The following is a 20,345-nucleotide window of genomic DNA, read 5'->3' as shown; positions in this document are numbered from 1 at the left end:
TCAGGTTATTCAACAAACATCCACCATACTTGAATCTCAAAGTAGAATTAATCAACACATTTTATCTGGGATTCTGGCTGCTAATCAAAGGATAGATCTGCTTCAAGCTCAAGTTGAGGAATTGTCTGATCTAGTACATTTGGGTTGTATTGATCAACGTGCACATTTATGTATAACCTCTGTCAGATTTAATGATTCCAGAAATGCCTCCCGCATCATCGGAGAGTATCTATCCGGAACCTGGTCCATGGAAGCAGAAAACTTGATCCAGTCTCAACTAACTCAGATTGCTGTTTTGAATAGTACCCGTGTCGAACCAGTGACTTTGGGTCAATTCACCAGTTGGCTATCCTCTGCCTTTTCCTTCTTTAAGGAATGGGTGGGAGTGGGCATTTTTGGGGCAATGTGTTGCTTCGGTGTTGTACTTTGTTTGTGGCTTCTCTGTCGCCTTAAAACTCGCCATGCACAAGAAAAGGCTATGATTGTACAGGCTCTTGCGGCCTTAGAAAATGGCATTTCTCCACAAATCTGGCTTGCACATCTTAAACAGTGATTTCTGGGCAGGGCCATTGCACCCCAAGTTAGTTTCACATTGCACTGGGATTGGCATGTCCTCTTCCTTATTCTCTCCCAGTGCTGAATAGCCCTTGCACTCTGCAGGTCTTGTTACCATTGCACGCAGATGGGTTTCAGGACTGGTCTTTCTTCTCGGCTACAGACTCTTTACCTTCCTCTGGGGCTTAGGGATTGTGTTGCCAACTTAAATTTTGTCATTATTACCAGGCTACCTGTGTTATCCTACTTCTCGCCGTCGTCACGATGCAGGATGCGAGGCAAGGCACTGCACTTGAGTGATCCCTCAACGGACCTCAAGGAAAGCATGTCCTATTGCATGCGGGTTTGACGTCCACGCCCCGCCCTACGAAAAAAGGCGTCGGCTGATATGGGATCAGGTCTGGGGAAGGCGCCTCCTTAGGACTGAACCATACATTGCAGCCACTTCTGCACAGTGGGATAGGACCTCTACTTTCGCCTGCATTGTTATATAAAATAGAAGGGGGAACTGTGGTAAGCCATTCTTATAGACCGTGGCTGCCATTAGAAGATGGCGTCGGCTTCCACTGTGGCCTGTGATAAACAACTCCTTTTATGGAGAGTTGGCGCGCAATCCCTTACCACCCTATGAGAGAGATCCACGTGGCGGCTTAGGATTGGGATGCGGGGGGGCTTTATTAAGCTGTGCTTGGGTGTGTCGGGCGGCGGGCGCTAGAAGATGATACATGACTCAAGGCCTGAATAAACTGTTGAAAGAAGAATCCTGTGTCGTGTTTCCCTTGCCGGCGAGGGGTCGCGACACAGAATGATCTTAAAGAACGTTTTTTAAACTTTCTAGACTGGATATTCTTCCTCTGCAAAGGAATGTGACAATAGATACCCGACATTGATCCTGAAAGATTAATGCAATGATATACTTCAGCATCAAGCACAGTGGCACATTGTAAAAGGCACATTGTAAATACCTGTTTCTTGTGTTTTATCCTTCCTCTTGGATCACATCTCATCAGTTCTTCCTGCTTGGATTTTCTTTTTAAAATACATGTTCAGTGCATTGTTTTTTTTTTTTTTGTTTGTTTGTTTCTGGGCAAATGTTTATAGTCAGTACTTGAGATTCATAGTATCTGTCTTTGAAATCTTCAGCTTCCCATTGAGTTAAATCACAAGCCACTGCAAGGTAAAGAGAAAAATGCTGAACCATTTTTACTGTGATGATTTCTAAGCCAGCACTGCTAAAACTAAAATAATCTGAGAAAGCAGATCACTTGAAGCTTAATGGCATTCAGTCATGTTCTCAATTTAGGGACCTTCGACTACATATCAATTACGACTCCCATTTCAGACAAGGTAACAAATCACTCTGATTTCAGATCATCTGATGTAAGTGGAAAAAAAATGACTAGGAAGCTTCATGTAATTGTCATTTTCACTGATCAAGACAAGAAGGATAAAGATTGAGGATCAGAGACTGTGATGTAACCTAATCAGTACAGATCCCCCCCCCCAGCTCAAGATTTGGAGGGTTATTGTTCAAATCCTTAAGGAAGGAGCAATACGATCTCAAGGTTAAGCTACTGAGGGAACAGAAACTTAAACATCAAGGACGGGCAGAGGCTCCCTAAAGGGCTTACATGAATTCTCTAAATTGGTTTCACTTTTGATTTCTTCCTTGTGTATTGGGAGTGAAGTGTGATCAAGTAAGGAAACCTCTTCATACAAAGTACATGTACCTAGGCCCAACTCAAGTCCTTTACAGGAATTGCTGTCAGCTGGCCATGCTAGCATGTGACTGTAGCCAAGTGGTGTCTAACAAACTGGTGTTGGGAACCGTTTGAGTTCAATGGTCCTTTCCAGTAGCCACTGGTGGGAGAAGGTGATTCATAGACTAAACTTCTATGTTAGGACTTGGACTAAGTACTTTCTGCATATCTCAAGTTAAAGCAATGTGTTCAGTGCATGAATTAATTAATTTCTGTGGTAAAATCATCTTGGTGTCACTACGGCAGAAGCAGCTATGGATTGTTCCTGAGGGCTGCTGACCCTCAACCTCAAGAGCAAGTGAGTTAAAGGTGGCTAGAGACCCCATTGGCTCTCCATGGGCGTTTTGGCTTCAGATTTGACATGCTCAATCCACACCCACAGTACTTTAGTTTTGCTCATGTGTTTCACATTGATAGGCCCATAGGGTAACTTCCTCTTGACATATATTGGAAGCATGGTGATACCCAGCAGATGTTCCATAAACAGTATTTATGGAAGTCAGACATCTCCCCAAAGATCGTGCGATGCAATGTGTAGCAGAGCCACAATTAAAAAAAGAACTATGGCAGGTGCACTCCTTAATGAGGTATCATCTGGGTCCTGAGCAGGAAAATTGTAAGCCCACAGTGTCTAGTTGTTCACTTTTTAAAACATGGAGCTTATTCACCAAGACAGGTTAACATCAATAAGTGTCAATTTTTTTTTTGATGAGTTTTTGCTTTATTCAGTCTTTCTTTCCTTTTTCCTGGCTGCCTTGCCTCCTCTCTCCTTTCCTCTCCTCCCTTTTCTTCTCTTCTTCTCTCCTTTCTTTTTTCCCCCATTGAATTTAACCAAAGGTAATGTCTACTTTAAGCCAAGTAGATAATTACAACCGTAAAAACAGTGTAACAGTTACACATATAAGGCATTATGCTAAGTAGAGTGAGGAATATAGCTGTGGCTATAAAGTTTTTATTCTTAAGGAACTTACTATGGTTCAGAATGCAAATATGTACACAAATAGAGACAGCCAAGCCAGGATGGCAGTATGCCACCAGAGAAAGAAAGGGAACTTAGAAAAAAAAAATCACTGTCTCCGGTACTTAGAGAAACTTACATAGGAAAAAGCTGCACTTGAATTAGACCTTGAAGAGTGAGGAAGGTTCAGAGAGATAAACTGAAGTTTAGAATTAGAAAGAGAATTATATAGTAAAAGAGGCAAAGAAATTGGGAGGTGGACTCCCCAAATTTTAGGCATTTTTAAGGAATGGTGATTAAAGGTAATATGATTTGTAACCAAAGCAAAACAAAATAGGAAACTCAGCAGGTAATAGATGCTTTGGGGGTAGGATGAAGATAATTCTCCTTACATTTGTTTTTAGAGCAGAAACAAATGCAGAACCAGATTAGAGGATCAAGACAAGAGCCATAGACCCACAATGTTGACACTCAGAAAAAAGAACTAATGTTTTAGGAGGATAGGAAGCTCCAACATGAAAGTCTCATAAAATTACAACATTCCAGGATAGAGTAGGTATAAATCATACGGAGAATAGTAGAAAGAATAGTCGATGGGACCTGGAGAGCACACAGCTCTTGGAGGCTGGAGGAAAAAAAAACAAAGTGGCGACGCACGTAAGCATAAACTTTTGAAAAGTCAGAGGGGAGGGATCACTCTGTCAGATGTTGCAGAGGATTTAAGAGAATGGAGACATGGGAAGGGCTTCAGTGTATAATTAGATGGAGTAGAACACAGGGGTTAATTATGCATATTTTCTGTTTGTATCTTTTCTCTAGAGAAAAGATTTCAGGCATGTCTCTTAGTCTCTCTGGTTTTCCATCTTATTCATGAAATAGAATTGTCACTGTGAGTATAGGTGGAAAACAATTTAAATAATACCTACCAAGCAGTCAGCAACATAAACACGCTCTTCATCGCATTTCTCTGTCTTCAAACTCTTCTTTGGTCACAGTTGTGTGAAGAACGTCAAGGCTGGTCTGAATACTCTCAGACCCTAAGTCCACATGACCTTGCAGCTCATACACATCCAGCACTGATCAACTCCACACTGCTTTTGTAGTGCTTTGTTTTGCTTTTATTTTCCTTCCCAGTTCCCCCAAAATACTACTTAATTGGTCCAGACTAGGAAGGTTTCTTCCCCCAAACAATCAGCCTTGTCCCTGGATTCTAGTCAGGTGGGACCCTGAGAGCAGGGTCATCATATTTGCCACTATACCTGCCAAGGGGGTAGATGAGTGTTGGAAAGGGTCAAATGTCAATTGTGGATTGTGTGCCACCTTCTGTTTATTGCCTTATAGTGCACAAAAGAGTATCCCAAGCAGCCTGGCTGGCCATAAATCAAATTATAGTTCATAGCTCTGATTAATCTCAAGCCATTATTTACCAAAATGTGATATAGATGGTGAGGACATCACTTCTCATATACATCCCCTTCTCTGGTGTTTCTTCCATCAGCTATAGTTGTAAGACTGCTGGACTCTCCAGCACCAGAGACAGCACTATGTTCCAAGGCAGACTCTGCCAAGTACTCTATGTGTGGTTTTGTAGCCCTTAATAATGCACCTCCATTTCTTCATATGTGAAATAGAGCTCACAGGTCTGTTCTGCCTAGCACGGTGCCTGACGTGTAGTAGATGTCCATAAAGACTGTACTCCCTGGAATGGAAACACTTTGTTGTATGAGACACAGTAGTACAGAGCAGTGATGCTTGAACAGAAGTCCTAAGATTTATTTTCTTGTTTTTTCTCTGTTCTGTCCTAGCTGTGTGATGTTGGAGCCTCAATATCCCTTTGAACTTCAAAATTCTCACATGCGAACAGCAATATTCTTTGTTTTGGTCAGCATTTTGTGGTTGTTGTGACAAAATAACTGATAAGAGTAATTAAAGGAGGAAACATTCATTTGGGGGCTTATTGTTTCAGAGGTCTCAGTTCATAGATGGACAATCCATTGCCCCAGGTCTGAGAGGAGGCAGAACATCATGGTGAAAGAGTGTGGTAGAAGAAAGCAGCTGGAAATGTAGCACCAGGAGGCAGAGAGAAAGAGCTCTGCTCACAAGACAAAATATATACCCCAAGGGACCCACCTTCTCTAACCAAAGTCACCACCCAGTTAATTCCTATTAGGGGATTAATGCACTGACTTGATTAAGACTCTCATAACCCAATCATTTTATCTCTTAACTTTCTTGCATTGTCTCACACATGAGATTTTGGAGTACACTTCATATCCATAGTATTCTTTAATTGCTATCCACGTTTTATTGGTGTTCAAGGACCCAAGTGAGCTAAGGTATTGGAAAATAGTTTATAAATTAGAAAACACTAAATGCAAAGTCTAAGACCTCACTTTAGGTGCAACTCTTGAATAATTGGAATTTTAAAATGTAACTCCTATAAGTTTCATTTTCTAAAACACCATTAAGGTAGATTCTGGAATAAAATGCATTTATCTTGATCTCCTACAAAGACATATTTTTATGCTATGGGCAAAATGTGATGAGCAGATGGGTTTGGTTTGGGCTGCATGTTGTTTAAAAAGTAATCTGAAAAATGTTTTGTTTTTTTTTTTAAATTAGTGAGGTCCTAATCATCTTAGTGATAGCCAGTCCAAAAAAAGAAAAACAGGCTGGGATTGTGGTTCAGAAGATAAGTACTTCTGTATTCAACTCCTACTACCAAAAAATAAGAAAGTTTTTAAAGCATGTTTGTTTTAGGCAGCTTTTCTGCTGCTGTGACTAGAAGACCAACAAGAACAATTTAAAGGAGGAAAAGTTTATTTAAGAGTTCACAGTTTCAGAGATACCTGTCCATAGAGAGCCAGTTCCATTCTTCAGGGCTTGAGATGAGGCAGAACATCCTGATTGAAGAGTGTGGCAGAGGGAAGCAGTTTGCATGATGATCAGAGAGCAGAGAAAGAGACTCTACTTGCCACTACAAAATATATACCCCAAAGGCACAGTGTCAATGACATACTTCCTCCAGCCACACCCTACCCACCTTCATTCACCATTCAGTTAATCCCATCAGTGGATTAATTCACTGATAGGGCTAAGGCTCTCATAACCCAATCATCTCTCTTCTAAACTTTCTTGCATTGTCTCACACATGAGTTTTTGGGGAATACCTCACATCTAAACCACAACAATATTTAAATGTAATTTTTTTTTATAAAAGCTTATACTGGGCTCTTCAATTTTAAAATAAAAGGACGATCTTATAACAGGGACAGAATTTAAGGTGAACTTAGCTGATTGGTAGCTCCTAACTTTCAGTAGTGCCTGAACACACTGATTTGCCATAGTCTCCACCACTCCTAATCACCAGCTCACACTAAAGCTGAGCATCACTTTCTGTTTGTTGTCACACACATAAGTAGATACTATTTTTTATGACACATTGTAGGCCAAGTCTTCTTGATTATTTACCTTATCTCAGACCACTGAAGGCAACAGGGTTTTTATGTAGAGAATGCATTTCCTAGTATTAACCTAAAGAAAGACTAACCTTCCAATAAAATGTTATATTCAAAAGCAGAAAAGTATTTAATGGATTATTTTAAAATAATTTCATACTAAAAGGTAAAACAAATGTTGCTGTCAAATAGAAAACAAATTGATTTGATGCCATTCTCAAATGCCTATTAGACTAGATTTCCCCACATTTGACATGCATTTTTCTTCTTCTAAGACCAGCATGTAACTGTACCCAAACCTATTAATGGGATTCTTACTAATCTGTAATTTCCAAATATTTTGCATGCATGCATGCATGCATGCGTGAATGTGTGTGTGTGTGTGTGTGTGTGTGTGTATTGATCCTTGTTTAGGGAGAGGTACCTCAGCTTTATTTTGATTCATAAATAGGATGATAGCACCAAAATTAAGAATCACTTCCCTACAGAGAACTGAGGAAGGTACTTGAAGCTGTCTGAGCCTGTGTGAAATCATAGTACTTGTGGAAAGAAGGAATCCATATTAGTCAATTCTGATTCTGAACTTGAGCAGGTTGAGGGGAGAGAGCAAAGAGAAAGACATCTATTCATGTGTGTGCATGAGTGTGGCTGTTTATGCATGCAAGAATCCTTGGGACTGATGAAAATGCAACGGAAATATGTAAGAGAGCTAGAAATAGCATTTGTAGCCAATAATATCCTTTTTATTGGGAAATAGTTCTCTACCAGTCCCTCATGTTTCATCACATCTTGGGAACAAGGCTAAACTACCCTTTTCCCTAAGTTATCTTTCCAAGCCTTCTTGCATAGCAACAGCCTCAGAAGATATAGCATCTGATTCTGACACAAAAGGCAGTTTTATATGCTGCCCAGTGTGATAAAGATATTATCTCCCTCTAGTTTAGAATTTTTCCTATTTCTATAGGAGAAAAATCTCAGACCTGTCACTGTGTTGGACAACCTCCCGTCCTACCCTATCTTCTTTCTTAGAGCTTCTCAAGGGCCAATAGCACCACCTATGTTGGCAAAATCTACTATATTGGGTCACTTTCCACTGAGACTCTGGGGCCAAATTACAAATTTAAAGTTTCTACATGATTCAAGTTCTTACCTATTAGGATATTACTGACATTTCAGAATTTTGGTATTCTGGTTGATAATAGGAAAAAAACTTTAAAAGAAACACATTTTTATTTGAAAATTAATTCTTCAATTAAGAGCAAATTAGGAACTCAGAGGATCAACGAATCTTGTAAATCCTCCCTCCAGATGTTTGTGGAACCATGGGGCTGGCACATTTACTTATCCCTGACAGATATAGAAGGGTAGAGTATCTTCTCAATGTCCAGGGAACTCTGATATAGAGCAAAACGATATAAATCTATCACAAAAAGTGGGAGAGTCTTACTGATTCATTCCACTGTAGCGCAACTTATCCTTCTAAAACACATCATTGACTTAAATTTGGGATATTAAATGGCTGTTTGAGAATGCTCACTGTAACATCATGATTCTTACATCATTTATATTAAGGCATAGGGGACATCAAAGTAAGCAAAAAAAAAAGGAAAAACTATCTAAAGAAGTTGGAATATGCATTAGGGGGACAAATTAAATTGCTTTCTACTTATTTTGATTTTTGCAAAGTCAGTAGGACTTTCTGAGACTGGCAAATATGAGTCGTTTTTTTTTAAGTTTATATTTATTTTTTTATTGGTTGTTCAAAACATTACAAAGCTCTTGACATATCATATTTCATACATTAGATTCAAGTGGGTTATGAACTCCCATTTTTACCCCAAATACAGATTGCAGAATCACACCGGTTACACATCCGCATTTTTACATAATGCCATATTAGTAACTGTTGTATTCTACTACCTTTCCTATCCTCTGCTATCCCCCCTCCCCTCCCCTCCCATCTTCTCTCTCTACCCCATCTACTGTAATTCATTTCTCTCCTTGTTTTTTTTTCCCATTCCCCTCACAACCTCTTATATGTAATTTTTTTCATTCATCTTTTAAAAAGACTCATATTTCTTGTAGAAATATGAGTCTTTTTAAAAGATGAATCTAAAATTGAACAACTATTACCTTTAAGGTAAAGCTCAGGAGACTGACTTCTATTGGTGTTTTACATATATATTGTTATGTATTCTTTAACATGTATATGTAAAATAATTAAAAATACCTATATAGCAGGTTATTCCTCATAGGTATTTTATTTCTCATTTCTTCCTTTGTATTTTTCACCTATTTTCTTTGTTATTTAAGCCTGCACATCAAGACACTCTCTTTGGGGTGTTTACAAATGGTGATCCGGGAATATCAAAATGGTCAATCAAAAGTCTGCCTTCCAATCACACGAGCAGTGTAATCAACTGAAGAAATACTGTAGAGATTCACACTCTGCCCCCACTGTTCTTTGACAGCTGTGATATCCTATTGTTCAATTTTGCAACACGGCTTATGTTTTATTTATTTTTTGCTGAGTTAAAATGAATTAAATTTTAATTTTATGTTGAAAATTGTTTTGAAAATTCAAAACACCTTGAGGTAACTGGAGATGCTCTAGGGGCCAAAGGCTGGAGGTGGAAAACAGGGAGGGAATTACAAAAACAGGGATGGGAAATGCCTGGTGTTAGAATCAGGACAGCTTTCTTAAGCATACTAATATCTTCCCAGGTGGACAAAATTTCTGCACATCTCTGAGATTGATCACCTTTTCTAGATCCTACTTGTAAGATCATATGGTGTTTGTCTCTCTGCGCTTGACTTACTTCACTAACCTTGATGCTCTCCAGGTCCATCTATATTGTCTCAAATGGCAGAATTTCATGCTTTTTTTTATTTTTTTGATAACCAAATAATACTCCATTGTATATATCTGCCACATTTTCTTGATCCATTTGTCCTTTGATGGATATTTAGGTTGATTCCACATCCTAGCTATTGTGAATAGTGCATCAATAAACATGGAAGCAATAACGTAGCATAGTAATAGAATTTGACATGTTGATTTCATTTCCTTTGAGTACTAAATAAATGCTATTCTTAGATGCTTCAAGAATAATAAAAATGTAACCTACAAAAAAAATAGAACCTGCAAAATTATAATGGGTAGAAGAAGAGATGTACACCACCCTTCGATCAAATGACAGGTACACTTTTTATTAAAATAAAATATTTACTATAATATTTATTATAATGAAATACAATATCACTTATGTTGTATTATCAAGTGAGTGTTTTGCCAGAAGTTGCAAGTGTTTAATTATTTTTTTAGAAAATGTCAAATTTAAAAAAAAACACATTTCTTAATTAATTTAAGCAAGTTTTATTGAGAGACATAGTGCTAGATGCCAGGAACATGTTGATGAATAAAACAGAAGGTGCTTGTCCTTATAGGTCCTGCAGACTACTAGCTGACATCTACACTGGTGTTTCAGTAGGAGGAAGAGGAAACAGGGTAACTGTTAAATTGCTCACTTAGATCTGAACTTGAACAGGCAAAAATGGAAGAGGCCCCAGCAGGAAGAGAAGAGGGAATTGTAAGGATGCTGTAGAAATTTCTAGCATTCAACATAACTCAGTTTTCCTCTCTTCCTGGGCACAAAGTGATATCATTTTCCCCATTCTCCTTGTGGCTATGGGGAACAGTGCATTTGGTTGGGATCAATGGGTTGTGGTAAATTAGGGTGTGCTTTGTACCTAAGGAAAAAGATAGGACATTTTGGCATGACTGTAGTGGTCACTTCCCTGCCTCACAATCTAAGGCAACCACTGTTGAGCTGATGGAACCATAGGACTAGTAGCACGGACTGTTGAGTTAGTTCCTAGGTGGACATTTCCTGACAGTTGTCCTGATTTCTAGTGGATTCTGTAACAAAGGAAGATGTTTAGTTGTGGTGAGTTTTGAGATGGTGGAGCACTTGGTACAGAATAACTTACCAAGTCCTGCCAATGCAGAATCCACTAATGGACACTTTTTCTTGAAGATTGGTGTAGGTGCTATAAAAGAGGGGCTGGGATAGAAAAGAGAGAGAACTTTGCAATTTTTGAAGCCAATAAGTGGAGTTATAGAAATCCCTGTTGCTTTATGTAAAAAAAAAATTATAATCAAACCCATATTTCAATTTGTTTGCCAAATGAGAAACAGATGGAAAATTACTTCGAATACAACTGTTCTTGACTTTAAGAAAGCAAATATTCTCTGAGATCAAAAGAAGAATTTAGATATGCTAAGTCTGGTATTGAAGGTTTTTACTTCTAACATCTAACAGTGTTCCCATTTCATCATACTAGCAATTTTTATTTCATTCATGTAAATGTGCAAGTACAACATTTTGCATTGTGTGTGTGTGTGTGTGTGTGTGCATGTGTGATATAAAACTGAGTTAATGTTATTTGGTTCTGCCAGGGAAATTCCGAGTTAACTTATCAATTCCATAATGAAATGAGTTTTAGGTAGATAGACTCAGATCTCTGACTTCTAGAGAGAGAGAAATGATCATTTTTTATTTAGCTGCAAAATTGGAAACAGAAAAATGTGCAAAATTGAAAAGACATAATAAAATCAGCAATAAACTTTGCAAAAATATCTTAATTGTGTCATGGTTATTGGGCAGGTGTTAATGCTTAGTTCTCTGGGCATTGAGAATCCATTAGTTTATGAATTCATTAAATCATTATGTACATGTATGTGTGTATATATATATAAATATGTATATATATATGTGTATATATATATATGCAACACACACATATATACACACATATATATATATGGTTCTTACAATATGTCTGAATATTAGCGGTTCTGATAATTTATCAGAGGCAATGCAGGAATGGCCCATGCTCACTTAAAACAAACATTCAAGTAAGAGGAAACAGAATATAATTGATACATAAAAAATAAAATAACAAGAAATGAGTGCGATATATGGCATATTAGGATAGGAGTTATTGAAATTCTAGAAACTTCTTTAAGTAGGGTGTTCATGAAAGCCTTTCTGAAGAGGTCTTTTGAAAACAGAAACTTTTATGACAAGAAGGAACCAATTTTGCAACGATACAGGGAAACTGGTTTGCAGGACAAGAAAACCATAGCTACAGAGGCCCTGGTGTGGGAAGTATTTGGTATAGACTAGGAACAGGAAGAGGATCTACTCCAGCAGTGTGAGCAGGGCATAAAGTGGCAGGACATGAAGTAGGAGGATTCTCATTGCATAGTGACTCATAATAGAAAAGTAGAGTTTGAATTTCTTTCTCTGCAATGAGAAGCCATTGAAGAGATGTAACCAGAGGGATGACGTGATCTTAATTCATTTTATTTTTAAAATAAAATCCATAGCTCTGCAGAGAATGAAGAAAGGTGGGTTAAGAAAGGAAATCTGAAGACCAGTTGAAGAGGTTATTATAGTCGTACAAGAAATACAGCAGAGCAGAAGGATTAGAGATAAAAAAAATGATGTATTTTGGATATGTTGTGAAAGTGCAATCAATAGAACTTAATTGTGAGCTAAAACGTGGGGCTGGGAGAGAATTCAAGGAAGAGTCCTCCGTGGTTGATTTAAGCAACCAAGTACATAATCTTTCCATTTACTGATATGGAGATGATGGAGGGAGGTGGAGGAAGCAGTAGGGGTAGGGAGGATAGATTTTTTGCTTCAATCATTTTAAATATGAAATGCAACATCTGAGAAAAGATGATAAGATAGCAGTTAGACACAATAGTACGAAGTTAAGGGATGAAATTATGCTTGGAGGAAAAAAAAGAGGTCTATGAAATATATTTGTAAAACTGTGAGACTAAACGCTATTTCCTGGGAACATGTGTCTTCAATGAGAGTGGATTTGGGGAAGAAGAAATAATCCTGTCTTGAGCTTGATGGCACACCTGTGTTTATCGAGCAAGATTGAGCAAGAGTAGTGAGGAGGATGGAGGAAAACCAATGGGAATCCATGGGTTGAAAGCTAAGGCAAAGTGTTCCAGCTTAACGGCACCAGTTCCTATTGAGAGGTCACATAGGAACCACAGAGGAATTCCTACTGCTGGATTGAGCTTCATGAAGTTCATTAGTGACCTTGGCTAGAGACACTAGGAAAGGATGGTAGTGGGTAGAAGCCAAATAAAGTGCACTGGGCGAAAGAATGGAGGTTGGCATGAGAAAGTGGAGGTAGTGACTACAAAAGAATTCCATGAAAAGGTATTGTGAGCCCAGGTGAGCTAGGGGCGATATGAGGTCTAGGGAAGCTTTTGTTATTTTCTAAATAGAAATTTCTAAGGCACGTATTAATGCTTTTGAGAGTATTTCAGAGGAAAAGGAGAAGCGAATGACAAGAGAAAGGAAATTATTAATGGAAATCCTTGAGGAGGGGAGAGAGATTAGAATTGAGAGCCTAAGTGAACCTACGGGAGCAGGTCAATGCCATCCGATTGTTTCTGTTTTCTCAAACAGTTTTGAAAGAGAATGTCAGTATAAAATAAGGGAGAAGTGGGCACCCCACCTTCTCCCTTATTCACGTGAGGTTTGCCAAGGGAGCAGCAATTCATAGTAGTCCCTCATTTGAGTGGAAGTCAATGCACTAGAAATGCATTGTACTTTCTGAGATGACAGTCATGGTCTTAAAACTACACCAAGAGCACAGCTGTGTTTTGCTCCAGCAAAGGATAGCTGTTTTGATACATGAACAGAAGAATGAGGTCACTGGGTTTAATTTTACAGGCAAATGAGAATGACCAAGGAAAAGAGAAGGACATGAAGATATTAGAGAAAATTTAATGACACGGTATTGATTTTAGCTGAGTTAAGGAGAAAAATCAGGATTTAAGGAAAATGATGGAAAGTGAAAAAGAGTACTGTCAATAAATTTGGAGTTCTCATTAAGATTAAAACAGTGATAGAAAAAGACTACCAGGTATGTGACCAAGAAGAGTGTTAGAAAGTGCTAGTTTCTAGTATCGGCTCATTTCTCCAAGCTTAGATAATAATTAGAAATAAGCAAAACTCTTAGCAGGGCATGTGACTACAGAGAGTAAAGACATTTCACATCAATTTGGTCTGTAAATTCTAGCTAATGGAACGTGAATGAAAGTGTCCCGTGCATCTTTTAGGAAACTTCCTTACAGATGCAATGGCTGGAGCATAAGCAACAATCCTGCAGCATTCAGTGAAAATTTTGTTTTAATAACAGAGGAGCAGAGCAGAAGGAACCTGACAGCCTGATGCTTCTGAGAACCTACCTAACCAGCGTCTGTCTCTTTGAACATAATTTTACATGAGCTTCTATAAGCTTTGCTCAATTTCATATCTTTTTTTTGGGGGGGGGGAGATTTTTGTTGTTATATGTGATCATACTTGCTGCTAAATAAAACAGAAAGAGGAGAGGTTGTTTGAGTTTGAGATTTTGAAAGTGATACAATTATTGGTAAATGTGGAGGTCAAAGGTCATAGCCATGGAATGGAAGAAGAAATATCACTAGGCATGAAAAAGGTCGTGAAAGTGAGAGGTGAAGTGGCTGTAAAGATGACTACAGCAGATGTCAAAAATCACATATTTGTAGGGGAATTTAAGCAGGAAAGGAAAATAATGAGCCAGGATCTGAAATCACCAGTGAATCTGGGAGAGTCACCCAGGGTCTACAGGGCGCAAAGGGACAGGTGGTAGATGACTGAGAGAAAAGTGTTATATATTGAGAAGGACATTGGGGCCCAGAAGCGGAAAGGCTGCTTACGCTGCTTCCCATTTTAAGGAAAATTTGTGCTGGTTCAGGCTCTGGAGTCCCAATCCTGAGCTACAAGCCTTATTTCTCTTTCTAGTAACCAACTTTGATCAAGTCACTTAACATATCTGGGCTTCAGTTTTCTCATTAGTAAAATGTGGACAATAGAACACTGGGTTGTGTGGGGATTAAAGTCGATAATTCATGTGACATTGTTAACATACTGTCTTACAAATTGTTAGCTCAAGGCATGTTAACTTTGGTTTTTGTTTCCCTTTTCAAAACATACCGATTGCATACCAGCCCAGGAATATAGCACCAGGAGAGAATATTTATTGCCCATTCTTTAAGTTTTCAAGTGAGGTCAGGGAATAAAGACCTATCTCTTCAAGAGGATCAGTGTTATAGGCTCACTGTACACTGCCTCATTCCCAAGATTTAGCTATTTCACGTGAAGTGTCTTACTTTTATTTGTAAAATTAGAGAACTATCTCTGAATCTGTATAACGCATCCATTTTAGGCTCTTCATCTCTTAGAGACTTATGGACATGGGTTGCCTCCTTCTAGTACTTCCATAAAGCACACACATGTGGGTGTAGGTGAGGTCAAGCCTGGAGAGTAAGGTATACTCCTGGGATCCAGGTCCCTCTGCACTTGATGTGCTTAAGCCAGATGGTACTTCTCTGGTGTTTTAGTCGCTCCCCCCACCCCCACTGTAACCAAAAGACCTGACAAGAACAAAGTAAAGGAGGAAAAGGCTTTTGGGAATTCACAATTTTAGAAGGCCAACTCCATAGCTCTGAGCCCAATGTGAGGCAGAACATCATGGCAGAAGGGCATGGTGGAGGATAGAAGCTTAGAACATAGCAATCAGGAAGCAGAGAGAAGGATACACTCACCAGGAGCAAAATATAAACCCCAAAGTCACATCCTCCGGTAACCTCCTTCAACCATACCCTTCTGCCTCCAGTTACTGTGCAGTTAATCCATATCAGTGGATATATCCAGAGCCCAATTATTTCATCTCTGAAAATTCTTGCATTTTCTCATATGAGCTCTTTTGAGCGACACCTCACATCTCAACGCTAACCTCTGGTAAAAGTCTGGCAAATGTCTGTTCTAGAAATCCATGAATTCCCCAAGGCAGACGACACATTGGGGACAGGGACAGTTGAGAAACCAACTAGCTTTTTTTTTAACTCAACCTACTTCATAATAAAGCTCTTACTGAGCTCTGACAGATAGATACTACCCATGGCTGTCTGTCAATTTCTTTAGAAATCTTGGAGGGAAGCAGTTTGATTATCACATGAAACACTTGAAATAAATGAATCCTCACAGAGGAAGCGACTTATGGGATATAGGCATTCTGAGGTGAGAGATGATAAATCTCCTAAGCATAAAAGAGCAAAAAGATATCCAATGAGCAATGAAAGAAAACGCCACAGTGTTGAACCTGGAGAAAATCCATGTGATAAAAATGTTTTTGAAACGCAAATAAATGACAGCAAGCTTTAATGTAACAGAATTAAAAACAAAACAAATCGAAATAAGCTAGGAATGCCAAGGTAGATTGTGGATTGACAAATGAACCATTATAAATGAATAATAAAATCATGCTAAAGGGGGCAAAGGGGGGGGGGAATGTTGACCTAAATAACCTGAGAATGCTGTGTTTAGATATTTTAAAGCTAGACATAAAAATAACTGCACTCTACTTGGTAAATTTATTTTCCACAGGGTTAGCAATTCTGACACTACATTAAATATATATATACAACTTTAAATAAATAAGTTAATAAATTATAGATCATAAGAACCAGGTTTCTCACCTTAAGAAAAAGAAATCACAAAATGAACCAGGGAAGAAACTAAAATGAAACTTGGTGGTGGCTGTATTAGCCTTGGAGATAACAGTGTGAACAGGCATATATAAATGAATAATTGTGTACACATGAGCTAGTAGTAGGCAGATATACATTTCCTATGTCTGTCCACTGAAAGGTCCTAGAAGAAAGGCCATTTCAGTAGTCACAAGCATATCTAGTACCTTGATCTTGGCTTCTTAATACTGTTTATCTGAGAAAAGGAACTTGAGGCTCCTTGGAGAAATGGCTGATTGTACAGTTCAGGCAGGGAAAATACAAAATAATTCCAGAAAGTAAGCAAGTGAAAGTAGAAGAATATTTAAAAATGCAGAGGTCAAACTGAAAGAGCTTCTGATGGCCAGAGCCAAAATAATTTAAGCACTGATATGAGAAAAAGGTAACACTGGATTATAAACCAAAAAATAAAGAAAACATCCATGAGTATATATACATATAAATAAATAATTGAAGACAGAGATGCGGGAGAAGGAACGAATCTCCCATAAAGAAGAATTCTAAATGATGAGTACAGAAAGAATGAAGGAAATTAAAAATCACTATTAGAACACCATAGAAATAACTGCTTCAGGCAAAACACCCATTTATAAATGCCCAAATTCATGGGAGAAATTTAAAAGGAAGCGGGATCTTATATAACCTCTGTGTGTCTCCCTCAAAGTAACTGTTAATTATGATGGTGGTTTTTAGTATATATCCACATGGTCTTGATATTTTGGAGAGCATTTTCCATTCCCTGCAGTGTGGAGTAGACTTGGTGACTCACTTCTAACAAATAGAGTGTGGAAAGATATTAAGAGTAACTTCACAATGGAAAAAAAAAAAAAAACAGGCAGACACTATATTAACCAATTGATCAATAATAATGTCACCATCAATGAGTCATGTGAATATGGCATACCTCCTGACAGAATGTAGTGAAGGCTCCTTTCTCTCTGTAGTATTTCCTTCCCCAAATCCATAATTTCAATCTATTCTTAAACTGACATGCTGAGGCAGGATGATTGCAAGTTTCAGGCCAACCTCAGCAAATAAAAAAGGGCTAGGGATATGGGTGAGTGTTTCAGCAACCCTGGGTCCCATCCCCAATCCAAAAAGTAAACAAATTAATTAATTAGTTAATTAATATTTAAATAGGGCTGGAGTATAACTCAGTGGTAAAGCACCCCTGGGTTCAATCACCCATACCCCCCCAAAAAAAATCAGATAAATACAAACACAGGGGCATTGTATAAAATATAAGTGATGCTTTTCTAACATACATAAAACATTGGGGAGATAAGGAGACATGATTATTTAGTGCAACCTGGCACTCTGAATTGGATGCTGGAACAGATAAAGGGTATTATTGGGAATACTGGTAAAATAATCCAAATAAAGCTGAGAGTTAATTAATAGCCATCTATTAATGATAATGCTTTGAATTTGATAACTGTATCAAGGTTATGTAAATTGTTAACATGGGAGGAAGCTGGTGAAAAGGCATATGGGAGTTCTTTGTATTACCTTCGTATCTCTACCAACCATCTAAAATTGCTTCAAATGTACATTTTTAAAAGGAATTTATAATTTTTGTGCAAACACAATACAACATAAACCTGTTAGAGATTTGAGTCTGTGGCCATTCTCCTTGTTTCTTATTTTATTATGCTTTAGACCTTTTCCAAGTTTAGTACAGTGGTTAAGAATGTGCACCCTGAAGTTAGAAAAATGAACAGTCATGTAACCATCCCCACTAAATTTCTCTAAGATGCAGAGAATCGTAAAATTGCAATACCCAACTCACAGGAGAGTGCTAAGGATGCAATAAGATGATACCTGTAAAACACAAGCTGGGCGCCCAATATTACTACTTGTGAATTGCATTTTGAACTATTATCAATACTGTTGTGTTGATTGTTGTAACACTGTTATTAGGGCTTAGTCATAAAATCCCTTAAACACATAAAACCTCTATGCTTGTTTAAGCTACAATGAAAGTTTAGGTTTTAAGAAAATGAAGAAAGTGGGAAATGGGAAGGTAGTGATCAAGGGTAATAGTGACAGAGCAGGCTGATCTTTGGAGCTTCGTCAAGGAAGACAGAGTTGTCGGGTACAAAGGTTTTGGCAGAGGGAGCAGTATCGCCTCTGGTGTCAGATATATCGTCTCCATCATTTACTGAACAAGTATTTACTATTCATCTCTCCACTGTTTACCTTCTACTAAGGAAGCATGTTAAATGTTGACCCAGTTATCCCACTTCTTGGTGAATATCCAAGGGATTTTAAATCAGCATACTATAGTGATGCAGCCACATCAATGTTTATAGCAGCACAATTCACAAGAGACAAGCTATGGAATCAACCTAGGCACTCTTCAACAGATAAATGGATAAAAAACTGTGGTTTATATACACAATGAAATATTACTCAGCCATAATGAGGAATGAGTTTACAGCATTTGCCAGGAAATAGGTGGATCTGGAGACTATAACACTAAGTTAAATAAGCCAGTCCCCCCAAAAACACAGGTCAAATGTTCTTTCTGATATGTTAATACTAACACACAACAAGGGGAGTGGGGTAAGAATAGAAATTTGTTAGGGTCTGTAAACAAGTCAAGATGGCGCCTGGCATTTTGCCAGAGGGAGTGGTTTGTGAAGTAATGCCAGCGAGCCATTAAGTGTGGAGATTCCTTATTGGTTGATTTCTGTATCTAGTTTATGTTAATTAAGATAAGCTGTGTGGAATGTATATATACCCCTCCTGTCCTACAATAAACGGCTCCCACTCCTGCTGTATCAATGTACACAAGTTGCTCATCACCCCCCGGTTATTTTGCTGCCACCGGACTGTGGCAGAAATTCAGTGGATTGGACAGTGGAAAATGAATAAAGTGGGGCAGGAATAGTAAAGACAATGTAATGAATCAGACATAACTTTCCTATATACACATATGAAGCACCACAATGAATCTCAACATTGTGTGCATCCACAAGACTGGGATCCTAATTAAAATAAGATATGCTTTGTTTGTATAAATATGTCAAACGAGGCTCCACTGTCATTGTCTAACTAAAAAGAACAAAAGACAAAAATGTTCAGATCCTGTTAGGCATGTACTGGCCTCTCCACAATTGGTAGCTCTCTCCCTCCCTGCTACTTTCTCTCTTTTATACAGAAATAGTTGTAAAATGCTTACTAGGCATTAGGAGTAGTTGCCAGTGCTTAAAACCAAGCGGAGGAAGACATATCTGCTATTATCAAGAAGCTGTGGGCTTCTGCATGAAACCACACTAAGAAGGAAAAAAATAAAGGAATTAACAGATGCATTTCCTACATTCAGGGGCTAACAAAATACATATACACGAGCATGCAGAGAAATCAACTACTACTTATTAATTCTATTGAAGTGGAAAAAATAAAAGACTGAACAATTGAATATGTGACTTTAATTTTCAAAGTATTTTGGGAGGAATGGGATTAAAAGCCTTGGAAGGTGGCTTCACAAATGCTTTATTTAAAAAGCCATTATACTGAGTGTTGGATTCAGGCTACATATAAATATTTAATAAATGTAAATAAACTATGTTAATCTGGGGTTGCTTACCCAGTAGAGTTTGCACAGGAAATTTTCCTATTTGGTGGTAGAGAGGGAGTAGCCAGGAGGGTCAGGTTTCAGACTAGAAACAGGATATCCCCTGTGCAGAGGGTAGCTCACAGAAGAGTGTTACCACATACATACAAGGTATTCCGGAGTCCTCCTGGAATTTGCAGTCAGCTTGCTATATTTTAGTAATGGATTTGCACTGATTTGGGAATGCAAACAACATTAACACTAACGACCAGCATCACTGAGAATTTATAATGTGCTAGTAATTCATGGCACACTTTATCTGCTGTATCTCATTGAATTCTGATAACCCTATTTAGCATGATGATCTCCATATTAGTATATGGAAACTAAAGCTTTGAGAGGAGAG

This window comes from Marmota marmota, unplaced genomic scaffold (assembly GCF_001458135.2).
Source record: "Marmota marmota marmota unplaced genomic scaffold, marMar, whole genome shotgun sequence".
In the NCBI taxonomy this organism is placed as follows: domain Eukaryota; kingdom Metazoa; phylum Chordata; class Mammalia; order Rodentia; family Sciuridae; genus Marmota; species Marmota marmota.
This window is presented reverse-complemented; position numbering follows the sequence as displayed.